Here is a 10,668-nt window from a genome sequence, read left to right as displayed (position 1 = left end):
CTATTATACCAATATAATGGGTATAATTTAGGACATCCTGATAATAATGAATTACAGTAGTCCAGCCTAGAAGTAATAAATGCATGAACTAGTTTTTCAGCATCACTCTGAGACAGGATATTTCTAGTTTTAGAGCACAGGTGTCGAACTCCAGGCCTTGAGGGTCAGTGTCCTGCACGCAGTGGCGGTCCTAGCCTGTTTGGCACCCTGGGCGAACATTCCCTCTGACACATAAAACTTTAATGTATTGTTTGGAGTTTAGTCCTGTTACTGTTACTATTTTTACCATTTCTTCTTGGAGCAACTGTAACCCACATAATTTCCTTAGGAATTAATAAAGTATTCTGATTCTGATTGTTTCAGGATGACCTGCCATTATCCAATGACACATCTGCTTACCTGTATCTTTTGCTCGTTTCTCCTCTTCTTTTCTCTTTTTCTAAACTGAGCACCTGATGGCTTTGAACTTTTCTTGTCCATCTTGGTTTTAATTTTGCACTCCAGTATGAACACCCATTCCCCAACCCGAGGATCACCACAACATAATCTAATAGACCTACACCTTAGTTCACAGATTCACTTTGTCTAAGGTGTATTTCTGGGATTTCACACAACCCAGGATTCAAATCATGAATAATGGGCTTGGATTTACATCATTATGAATTAAATGTGCTCTGGAAGTAGCCGCCCCTGCCCTTTCGACGGGTTGTGTGTCAGACTTTAAATCATCAAACTATAAAATATAAATTTTAAATTGTTATTGATCCCTTTACCCCCAGTCCTAAAGTGTATATTTATTTTCTTACTCTTCTTATATTTATTGTTTGTTTACTTGCACGGCTGTAACTGGAGCCTCGTCGTCTCGTCTCTCTATATACTGGACTGTAGCGGAGATGACAATAAAGTTTACTTTGACTTCAGCAGCAAGCAGGCGCGCCGAGGGTTCTCGCGCTCACTTTCAATTTCGAAAAGACATCGGTGCAAATTATAAATCTGTGTCATAATCTCTGGTGTTTTCGTGTTTGTTGGGTTTTTTTTTAATTTTGTTTTATTTTGCGAGCTGGTTATTAGATGCTGCTCCAGCCGGTCAGAGAATCCCCCGCCGCCCCGCCCTCTCCTCTCTGTGCCACAAGCAGCAGGCGCACCTCGCAAACGGAGGGCGCCCTTACTCCCGCAAATGGGCGATAGTAAACCCCAGTATGCGCTGGCATGACGTCGGGGCAGAATGAGTACGGACAATTTTTATTTTATTTTTTATTTTGCCGATGCCCGTGATGCCGCCCCGGGCAACCGCCTGTGTCGCCCGTATCAACAACCGCTACTGCCTGCAGGTTTTAGATGTTTCCTTGATCCAACACAGCTGATTGAATGGCTAAATGGCCTCAACATGTCTTGAAGTTCTCAAGAAGCCTGTTAATGAACTCATCATGTGATTCAGGTGTGTTGACCCAGGGTGAGATCTGAAACCTGCAGGACACCGGCCCTCAAGGCCTGGAGTTCGACACCCCTGTTTTAGAGATATTGCGCAAATGGAAGAAAGCAGCCCTACATATTTGTTTAATATGTGCATTGAAGAACATATCCTGGTCAAAAATCACTCCAAGGTTCCTCACAGTGTTAGTGGAAGTGAAGATAATGCCATCCAGAGTAAAAATCTGGTTAGGTGCCATATTTCTAAGATATTCAGGGCCGAAAACAACAACCTCAGTCTGAAATCTTTACTACCATTTTTAATCCTTACAAATACTAATAAAAATATAAATTGTAAATGTTCTCTGTCATAGTTAACAGCCTACCCTCGAACAACAAATAATATGCAACTGTAAAGTTTGACTTGCTGAATTATGGTGTATACCTGATAAATTCACTGACAATTAAAGCAAAAAGAATTGATAAATCGTGGCTCTAATTTGTTGCTGAATCAGTGTTTGTGTTTTTAGAATGGCGTATTGAACATACTCAAATGTTTTATTGCTACATAAAATGATTGTGGTTCACACAAACATGCATTCTTTTCCTCCCTGCTGTATTCATTTTAAATTATGCAAAACACAAAAAGGGACAGCATGAAAACATTTGTAGGGCCACATAAAATATCTGCAGTTTGTGATGTGCTAATAAAATGAAAACAAATGATTTTCATTCCAGATTCAAAGTACTAAAGACAATGAGGTCCCCTGGTTCGTCTGAACATCCAGCCTTTTTATGGGAATCGGGATGCAGAGTGATAAAATTGAGTTTATTTAAATATTATTTTGTAAATAGTTAATCATGTTTATATTGTGGAAGTCTAAGAGATGTGAGATTCTCTGAGTTTGCCATCTATGATTAAGAAAGAAATTATATTAAGTATGCTGTGATTGGTAAACGCACAACATTCATGTGTAATTAATACATGATTATGCATGAAGTGTATGAAGGAAAGTACAGTGGAACCCCGGCTTACGAAGACCCCATTTAACGAAAAATTCAAGTTACGAAGGCACTTAACGGCAATATTTCCTCATCTTTCTGAAGCACTTTGCAAACCACACCAAGGTAAGCCATGATAAAAGTAATGGAATTGCGATGCTGGTGAACAACTACATTTTTTCAGCTTCATTGTTATGTTCAAAATTGGTGCAAGAGTTGTAGGTTATAATGCCAACTGAGCCAATGAGGCCAAACTCAAGGACGACCAACCAAAATTAATGAAATATTCAGTTGCAGAAAATTCCATAACTTGACTTTTTTGGGGGGTTGGAATATGTTCAAAAGCTAGATTTCTGCATTCTGTCACACACACACACAGCTACATGAATGGCTCTAAGTGCATTCATGTGTTGAATAAACAAAGATTACATGTTAATGTTTTGTTAGTACCCTTATTTCATTGTGTTACATTTCACCCCAGGATATGTTACAACTAACCCAGACTATGGGGTTAATTGTAACATTTCACTCTTTGTGTATGAGACCATACCATGCAATGGGTAATTGTGCTGCAGAGAAAATAGCTGCACTATTTAATAGCAGAGACATGTAAATACTTTGCATTACATTTTGAATCCACTACCTTAAACGAGCTCCAATTTACAGACAGAAATGTCAAAAATGTTACAACTATCCCCGGTCTCCCCTACATGTACACGTATGTATGTATGCATGCATATGTATGCTTTCTTCAACCTCCGCCACCTCCTCCTCCACCAAGAACTTCGTCTTCAGCCAGCATCGCCTCACTCAAAAGGCAATGGAAAAAGGTGCTTCGACTTACGAAAATTTTGACTCATGAAAGACCCTCTGGAACAAATTAATTTCGTAAGTCGGGGTTCCACTGTATATTGTACACGTGATAGAGCTAAAAAGAAGAACATAATCATGTGTGAAACAGCTATATCATATAAATGCACAATAAAGTACTTTATATGGATGAGAAAACATAACCACTATAATGAATAACTGACCCTTTTCCCAAATTTATCAGTGTGAAACATCACAGAGAGGGAGAGAAACAACAGGATGGGGTTCACAGAGCAAACCACATTTGGTAAGAGGAAGGGAGAAGGAGGGTGTCATGCATATGTGCAAATGGGCTTTAAAAGTAGGAGCATTCAGGATTCTTCCTCTAGTTTCCATCATGATCAGCCAGCCTTGGGAGTTCAAAGTTGGAAATGAAAGGGATTAGGTGCTACCGAACACAATGAATTTACAAATTATAATTTTTGTTTCTTTCTCTCGTGCAATGTTGGATTATAATTTCAAAGTATTTGGAGAACACTAACTCCTCCTAAACATCAGCAAGACTAAGGAGCTGATCGTGGACTTCACTACAAAGCAGGCGAGGAATTACAAACCCCTCATCATCAGTGGCACGCCAGTGGAGAGAGTGGACAGTTTCCGATACCTGGGTGTCCACATCACTCAGGACCTGTCATGGTCCTGCCACATCAACACCCTGGTTAAGAAAGCCCGTCAGCGTCTCTTCTTCCTCAGAAGACTTAGAGATTTCCATCTGCCACTGAAGGTGCTCAAGAACTTCTACTCCTGCACCATCGAGAGCGTCCTGACGGCAAACATCTGCACCTGGTTTGGGAACAGCACCAAGCAGGACAGGTGAGATCTGCAAAGAGTGGTGCGCTCAGCCGAACGCATTATTCAATCAGAGCTCCCTGACCTGCTGTCCATCTACACCAAGCGGTGCAAGTCCAAAGCTAGGAAGATTATGATAGACCTCTCCCATCCCAACAATGGACTCTTCTCACTGTTGAGGTCTGGGAAGCGCTTCCACTCCCCTAAGGCCAAAACAGAGAGAATGAGGAGGAGCTTCTTCCCCCAGGCTATTCGGGCCCTGAACCAGGTGTAGGACTGGACTCTCCCACACACGTCACTATAAGACTGGACTCTCACACATATCACATCACCACACGCACCACCACACATTTCCTATAATCTCTTCTGCTATTTGCACATTCTTTACTGTAAATTCCTAAGTTAATTTGTAAATTTTGTAGTAACCTGTAAATTGTAAATATTGTAAAACTTTTTTTCTGTCATTTAATGGTTGGGCATTGTACAGCTACAAGCATTTCACCCCCATTTCATACTGTGTATGGTTGTGTGTGTGTGACAAATAAAAAATTTGAATTTATAGAGTTCATACTTGCAGGTTGGATTTCCTCAGCTTCCGCAGGAAGCAGAGACATGGCTTGGCCTTCTTGGTTATGGAGTTGGTGTTGAGTGTCCAGGAGAGGTTCTCTGCAAGGTGGACACCAAGGAACACCAGAGGGACATGTTCTTAATTTATAAACACTAACTTAGAACATGGTGATACAGGTATTAATTACAACTTTTAATAAATTATAACTTCATTGGTCTAAAATAGTAAACTGAGTCCCCTTAAACCTGTAAAAAGTTTGTATCTCCTGAAGCATGTTGCCTGTATGTAAGAGCCATGAATATTATATTATGTCATCTAAGAAATGATTTGCATAAACAGTATTTGGAGTACTCAAAATGTTTTTTTTAACACATTCCACCTCTGTGACATAATAAAAGACTTGATGATAATCTGGTAAATTTGCTCCTTTCTCTAAAGTATAAAAGGACAACGCTTTGTGATTTTCTAGGAAGTGCAGGGATACTGAAAGTGGCACTTTGTGCACTGCTTTTGTCAAACATGCTGAAAGTGGAAAATGAGAAACATGTCACACAACCTTAGATAAATGGATCAAAACAGTTTCCCATTCATTCTTTATGGTAGTGCTAAATCGCTACAGATGTAATATATTTTTGTCCACTATGGTTTTCCGGTGTTGTTTTGAGTCACTTTCCACTTCCAGAGATGAAATCAGATCTCAGAGCTCTGTGTTCATTAATCACAGGTAAGAAAAGGGTTATTTGAAATAAGAGTAAACCTACAGAATGAATATGCAGCTGTGCTTTAAAGGTTTATCGGATTCATGACAGTTAACGTCCACCGTTTGGTTAAACAGTTGTGTCAGCTGTGCTGAAGTGATGAGCTAAATAATGAATGAACAGGAGGTTTCATTTATTTGTGTGTGCCGCTGTCATGTTGTAATGGTAAATATTCTGACAGTGTTGTGTTCATGTCTTACGAACATTAAAAACACTCACTGACAGAAATAGACCTGCTGTTTTTATTTCTTTTTTTAAAATTTATGTGTGTGGTTTTCATGTTGTAAGTACTCTTGTCAATGAGCTTCTGACAGTCTGTCCTGTATGGGTTATGGATGATGATGATGTGCTGTGATAATACAGCTGCTGGCTTTATGCTGAGCTTTGACACTAGGCTGTTGTTACAAATACAGAATCAGTCATGAATGATTTTTATTCACAGACAGAAAAAAATACATCTTCATCACAGCTCTGATAGTGCTAGAGTTAGCTTTCACTGAGTCAGCTGAACACAGTCTTAAAACAAATGTATTTGTTCCTGTCATTAATCTTTAAATCACTTCAGCTAATCCTTGGCCTGCTTCTTTTTCTGTAAACCCAACTACACTGTGCAACAGTATTTTCAAAGATTTATTTCAATCGCTTAGTTCTTTTTAAGTTTCCTTAATTTTTCTGTATTTGTGTCAAAACATTTTTTTCTTTTTCATTGTATGTCATACCCAGAGACCACTCTGATCCCTCCTGTTGAAGCTGGAAGTTGAATTAAAGACATGTCTGCACCTTTGAGGGAGGACCCTGTGCCGCAGAATGCTCTGACTGTGAGCCTTATGACTGGAGGGGGACTCCTCAGAGATGAAGGTGGTGCAGGGAGAGTTTGGGAAGTTAAAGGATAATCTTTCCTGTGTCTTCTGGAGAATGATGTCATTTAGTATGTTGTATGTACTGGTACTTATATAAAACCTTTCTACTCTACTTCAGTTCGCAGAGCAATTAATACACCATGCCTCATTAATACAGACATAAATGAATGAATAAAAAATATATATATATATATATATATATATATATATATATATATATATATATATATATATATATATATAATGTATTATTATAAATAATAATAATAGTAATAGTATACATATAATAACATATATATGTTATTGTCTTATGTGTATGATTTCCTTTGACCAGAATGGTCTTACAAAAAGAGATTTGGTCCTCTGTATAAATAACGCTTAATTATCCCTAAAGTAAAAGGTCTTACTTAAATGTTTATATACTCACTTTATAAAAGCACCAAGCTGTTCTTTGTCGTTTATATGGTGCTTGACTTTGTTCATTATGACTTTCATGTCAGAGAGTATTCTAGCTTCTGTCAGAGTGAAAGTGTTTAGCAGGAATTAGGAACCATTATAACAAAATGAGCAAAATGAACAAACTGATATACAAAATGAGCAATGTATCGCATTCTTACTGACCACTTACCAAATGTAAAATGTATGGCAATAAGTTTATTGTTCAAGTTAAGTTTGATTTGAAATTACATTTTTTTTTTCATTTTATTTTAATACATCTCTGTCATGGGTCAAAAATGCTATGAGGTGCCATAAAGAATATTATTACTGAAACACTCTCCACTGAAAACCAAGCCATTTCAGATGAACAGGAAGTTATTTCCTGACAAGGAAAAAGTGGTACATTTCAAACCGCTACACAGATGTCTACTCAATAACCTGCTAGTAGCCTAAGTGAAGCAGCCGCATTACTCTGTCAAATGCAACAGCCGTGGGCAGTCGGTTGTAAGACTACGGTCAAGTGAGTCCTCACTAATATTTCAAACTAAACAGGTTTTCTAGATCAAATCCACCACCTCTCATACTTTGAATAAATTAAAAATACACACAAAATGGGCCTATCACATCAATGATCGACCTGCTCATTACTATGTCCACCTTGTTACTGTGGAAAACGAGGAAGACGCTTTTTGCTTAAATTAGCCATTATCACTTATGTCAGGGGTTCTTACATTTTGTTTTTTTTGTTTTGTTTTTATCTCAGGGCCTGACGTTTTCACTACAAAGTGGACCAGGGCCCATTCACATATTAACACTGTATTGAATAAATTAATTTTGCTTTTGGTTTGATTTATATTTAATAAATAAATCAATTCCACCTGATCTTAAAAGCTAAAACCTTGCCAAATAAACATGATGATGACGACATTATACAATGTAATAAGACATTTATTTATTACATGTATGTGAACCTGGAAATAAAACAAAATGCCAAACAGGTCAACAATTCATGAAACAAATCAAACTGCAAGTAGAAATTGAAAGGCTCAAGTCAAGGTTAATAACACAAAAATAATTAATAATTCAATTTTACTACAACGAAAGAGAAAAAAGGGACTGATCTAGTTGTAAAGAGACAAAGATAGTATTTTTATTCTTTCTAGAAGCTGATGCTGTATGTCTAAGGTCATGTCCATGATACGGTGGCTCGCAGTGTCGTTTGAGTGTTCTTTGCAGCAGCCCCTCCGATGATCTCATGGCACATATATACAGTGGCAGGCCAAATCAATTCAGTGCTTCAATGTATAGCATTACTCCACACATTGGGCTCTCGGGTCCGCCTCATTTCCTCTGTTCACAAACCGCATGCTTCAGGAAGTCAAAGCTGTACTTGCACAAAAGTACAACCCCCTCCCAAAAGTCAAAAGACTTTTGGGAGGGGGTTGTCACCTTTATCTTCCTTTTTGCATTTTAAGAACTTCTCCATATATTTTGCTAACTGCAAACAGCAGGCAGACTGTCTTCTTCTTCTTGCTTTTTGAGGCTGTTTAAACAACTCCCACCAAATGGTGTGAAGCTGTATTGAGACTGAGATTGTCATGGACAGGGAACAATAACCAAAAGTATTTTGCGGCTCTTAAGGTGTGGCTCGCAGCCCCATGGTTAAGAATCACTGACTTATGTGATGCTGTTTATACTGTAAGTAACCATAAGAGGGTGGGCATGCTATGCTTTAACACATCTGTGAATCATTCAGAAAAATGGAAGAAAAGGTTGATGACAGACTGATATTTATTCTGGTTTTAATTTTTTAGATTTCCTTAAAAAAAACAAAAGAAAACTGTTGGGTCTAAACTCAGACCCCGCTGTATCCAGGACTTATTCCCATGAAAGAAAAGCAAGGCAACAGTGTTCGATCGATTTCTTGCGCAAGGGAGGCCTCTCGTCTGTGACCAGCACGTTGAAATGACCACGCTGGTGGCCTCCTCTCGCCGCCTTTTATTGACAAACTTCAAACAATAGTTTACAAAACACCTCCCCTTGCAACCCCCTTTGGTTACAAAGACAAGGCACTGTATGTAAGTGTGTGTGTGTGGGTGTTATGTGAGAATGTGTGTGTGTGTGTGTGTGTGTGTGTGTGTTTGATCAAAGGGTCATAAAACCTAAAAGCAGGAACAACATCCTTGGTCATAAAGAGGGTAGTCTTCCCCCACACCCAATGTATGGTTTACCAAAGATAACACAGTGAAACCATACAAAGGGTAGGAAGCTCTACCAAACATCAAACAGATCTTCAAGTTAGGATGTATCTACAATAAAACCTCCCCCAGCACAGAGTGGCTGGAGAGGTGGTCAGGATCAAAGGAATGGCTTTGATCCTACTGCTTAAACTAAGACTGTACAAATTTAAGAAACACAATGGCAACATTCAACAATTAGACTTAACATTTCCCTCCTTTTTGTCATTGTTCTTAAATTTCAACTTATGCACCCTTTGTTTAGACAGTGTCAGTGTAGATTTCATTCATGCACAGTAAACTACATCCTATACATAAGCAAATCAGTATCAACAGTTCAAAAACAGGAATTAATATCTTCAAAAGAAGATGCCACCAAGGACCAGACAGTAACCAAGCTATCCAGCCTTGTGGCGGATCTACTCCTGTCGTGCAATTCATTATGTATTTCTTCAAGTAAACAACTGAATGTCAAAGGTCAAACAAGAAGAATCATCATTCTCAAAAATCATATGTCACTACAATCCACCTGTATACAGACATAGGTATTTAAACGCATCAGTTGACTTTATTGTTTGTCCATGTGGCTCTCAGCTAACTTCAAAGCTGCAGCCTGGTCAACACCCTTCTTTATGACTCCTATCAACCCCCCAAATCTTCTCACTGTAGGCATCCTGTGGGGGTTAGAGTCAACTTGTGAATTATCTGCATTTACAACTCTTCTCCTGTCCTGTTGTCACCACAGAAAAAGCTTTGTAAAGGAAATTGGATCCAGCTGTTTTGATCTTCTTGGCTCAAAACCTCAAGTGTTCATGATGTAAATGTAGACAAAAGGCTTCTCTGTTTACATCCTTCTTGCAGAAGACAAAAGAATAAGTGATGTTACCATGTTCCATGGTTAATCTCCAACTTGGGCTAATCCATTGTCCTTCGTACACATAGGCAATTGGCCTGTTTCCAGTTCGTTTAACTGTATAATGTCCTGCAACAAGTCATATTCTTTGAGTCAGACGAGCAGGTCTGTCTCACCAGAGCAGTTCACCTTCCCAGCTACTGGTGAATCAACCTTCCATTCAGGTTATGAGGAATTGGAAAGTTGAAAAGTTGGCAGTGTTCCTGGATGTGTTGCTAAAGCAACCAAACAAACTGTCTCGCTCCAAGTGATGCTATCCGGTTGTGTTCTTAAACTGCCACCAGTAGTTGGTTGAAAACCCATGCGGGTACTGGGTGTGATTTGCTCTGTCCCAATGCGCTCCTGTCATCCCACTCAGGGTCCACAGGCACAAGAAGATGCACAGCACATTCCCAGCCATTCTGATGAGTACCTGTGGCTCAGTTGGTTTCTTCACCGGATTGAGACGAGGGGCCCTGGAGGCTTTCCCCCCCTTTGTTCCCGGTCTTCCTGCCACTTACTCCGAGCTGGCCTGGATGTGTGTCACCTTCTTGCAGTGCGCTTGATGTATCCAAGTGTTCCTTCCAGCAATCTTCACTACTGTGGTCGTCGTCAGCAGCATCCGATATGGACCTTCCCACCATGGACTGGACCAGCACTTCCTCTCCATGGCCTTATCATCATCCAATCTCCAGACTTCAGGCTCTGCTCCTGCGAAGAAACAGAATCATCTGGCAGATCATTTGTTCTCATGACTACTTTACTTTTAAACATTTTCAAGCATCTAATCTGCTAATATGCTCTCTCTTCTGCTTTTCTATCATCACTACAGAAGACTGGAACT

Source organism: Astatotilapia calliptera, chromosome 4, assembly GCF_900246225.1.
Source record: "Astatotilapia calliptera chromosome 4, fAstCal1.2, whole genome shotgun sequence".
In the NCBI taxonomy this organism is placed as follows: domain Eukaryota; kingdom Metazoa; phylum Chordata; class Actinopteri; order Cichliformes; family Cichlidae; genus Astatotilapia; species Astatotilapia calliptera.
Note: the sequence above shows the minus strand (reverse complement) of the source record.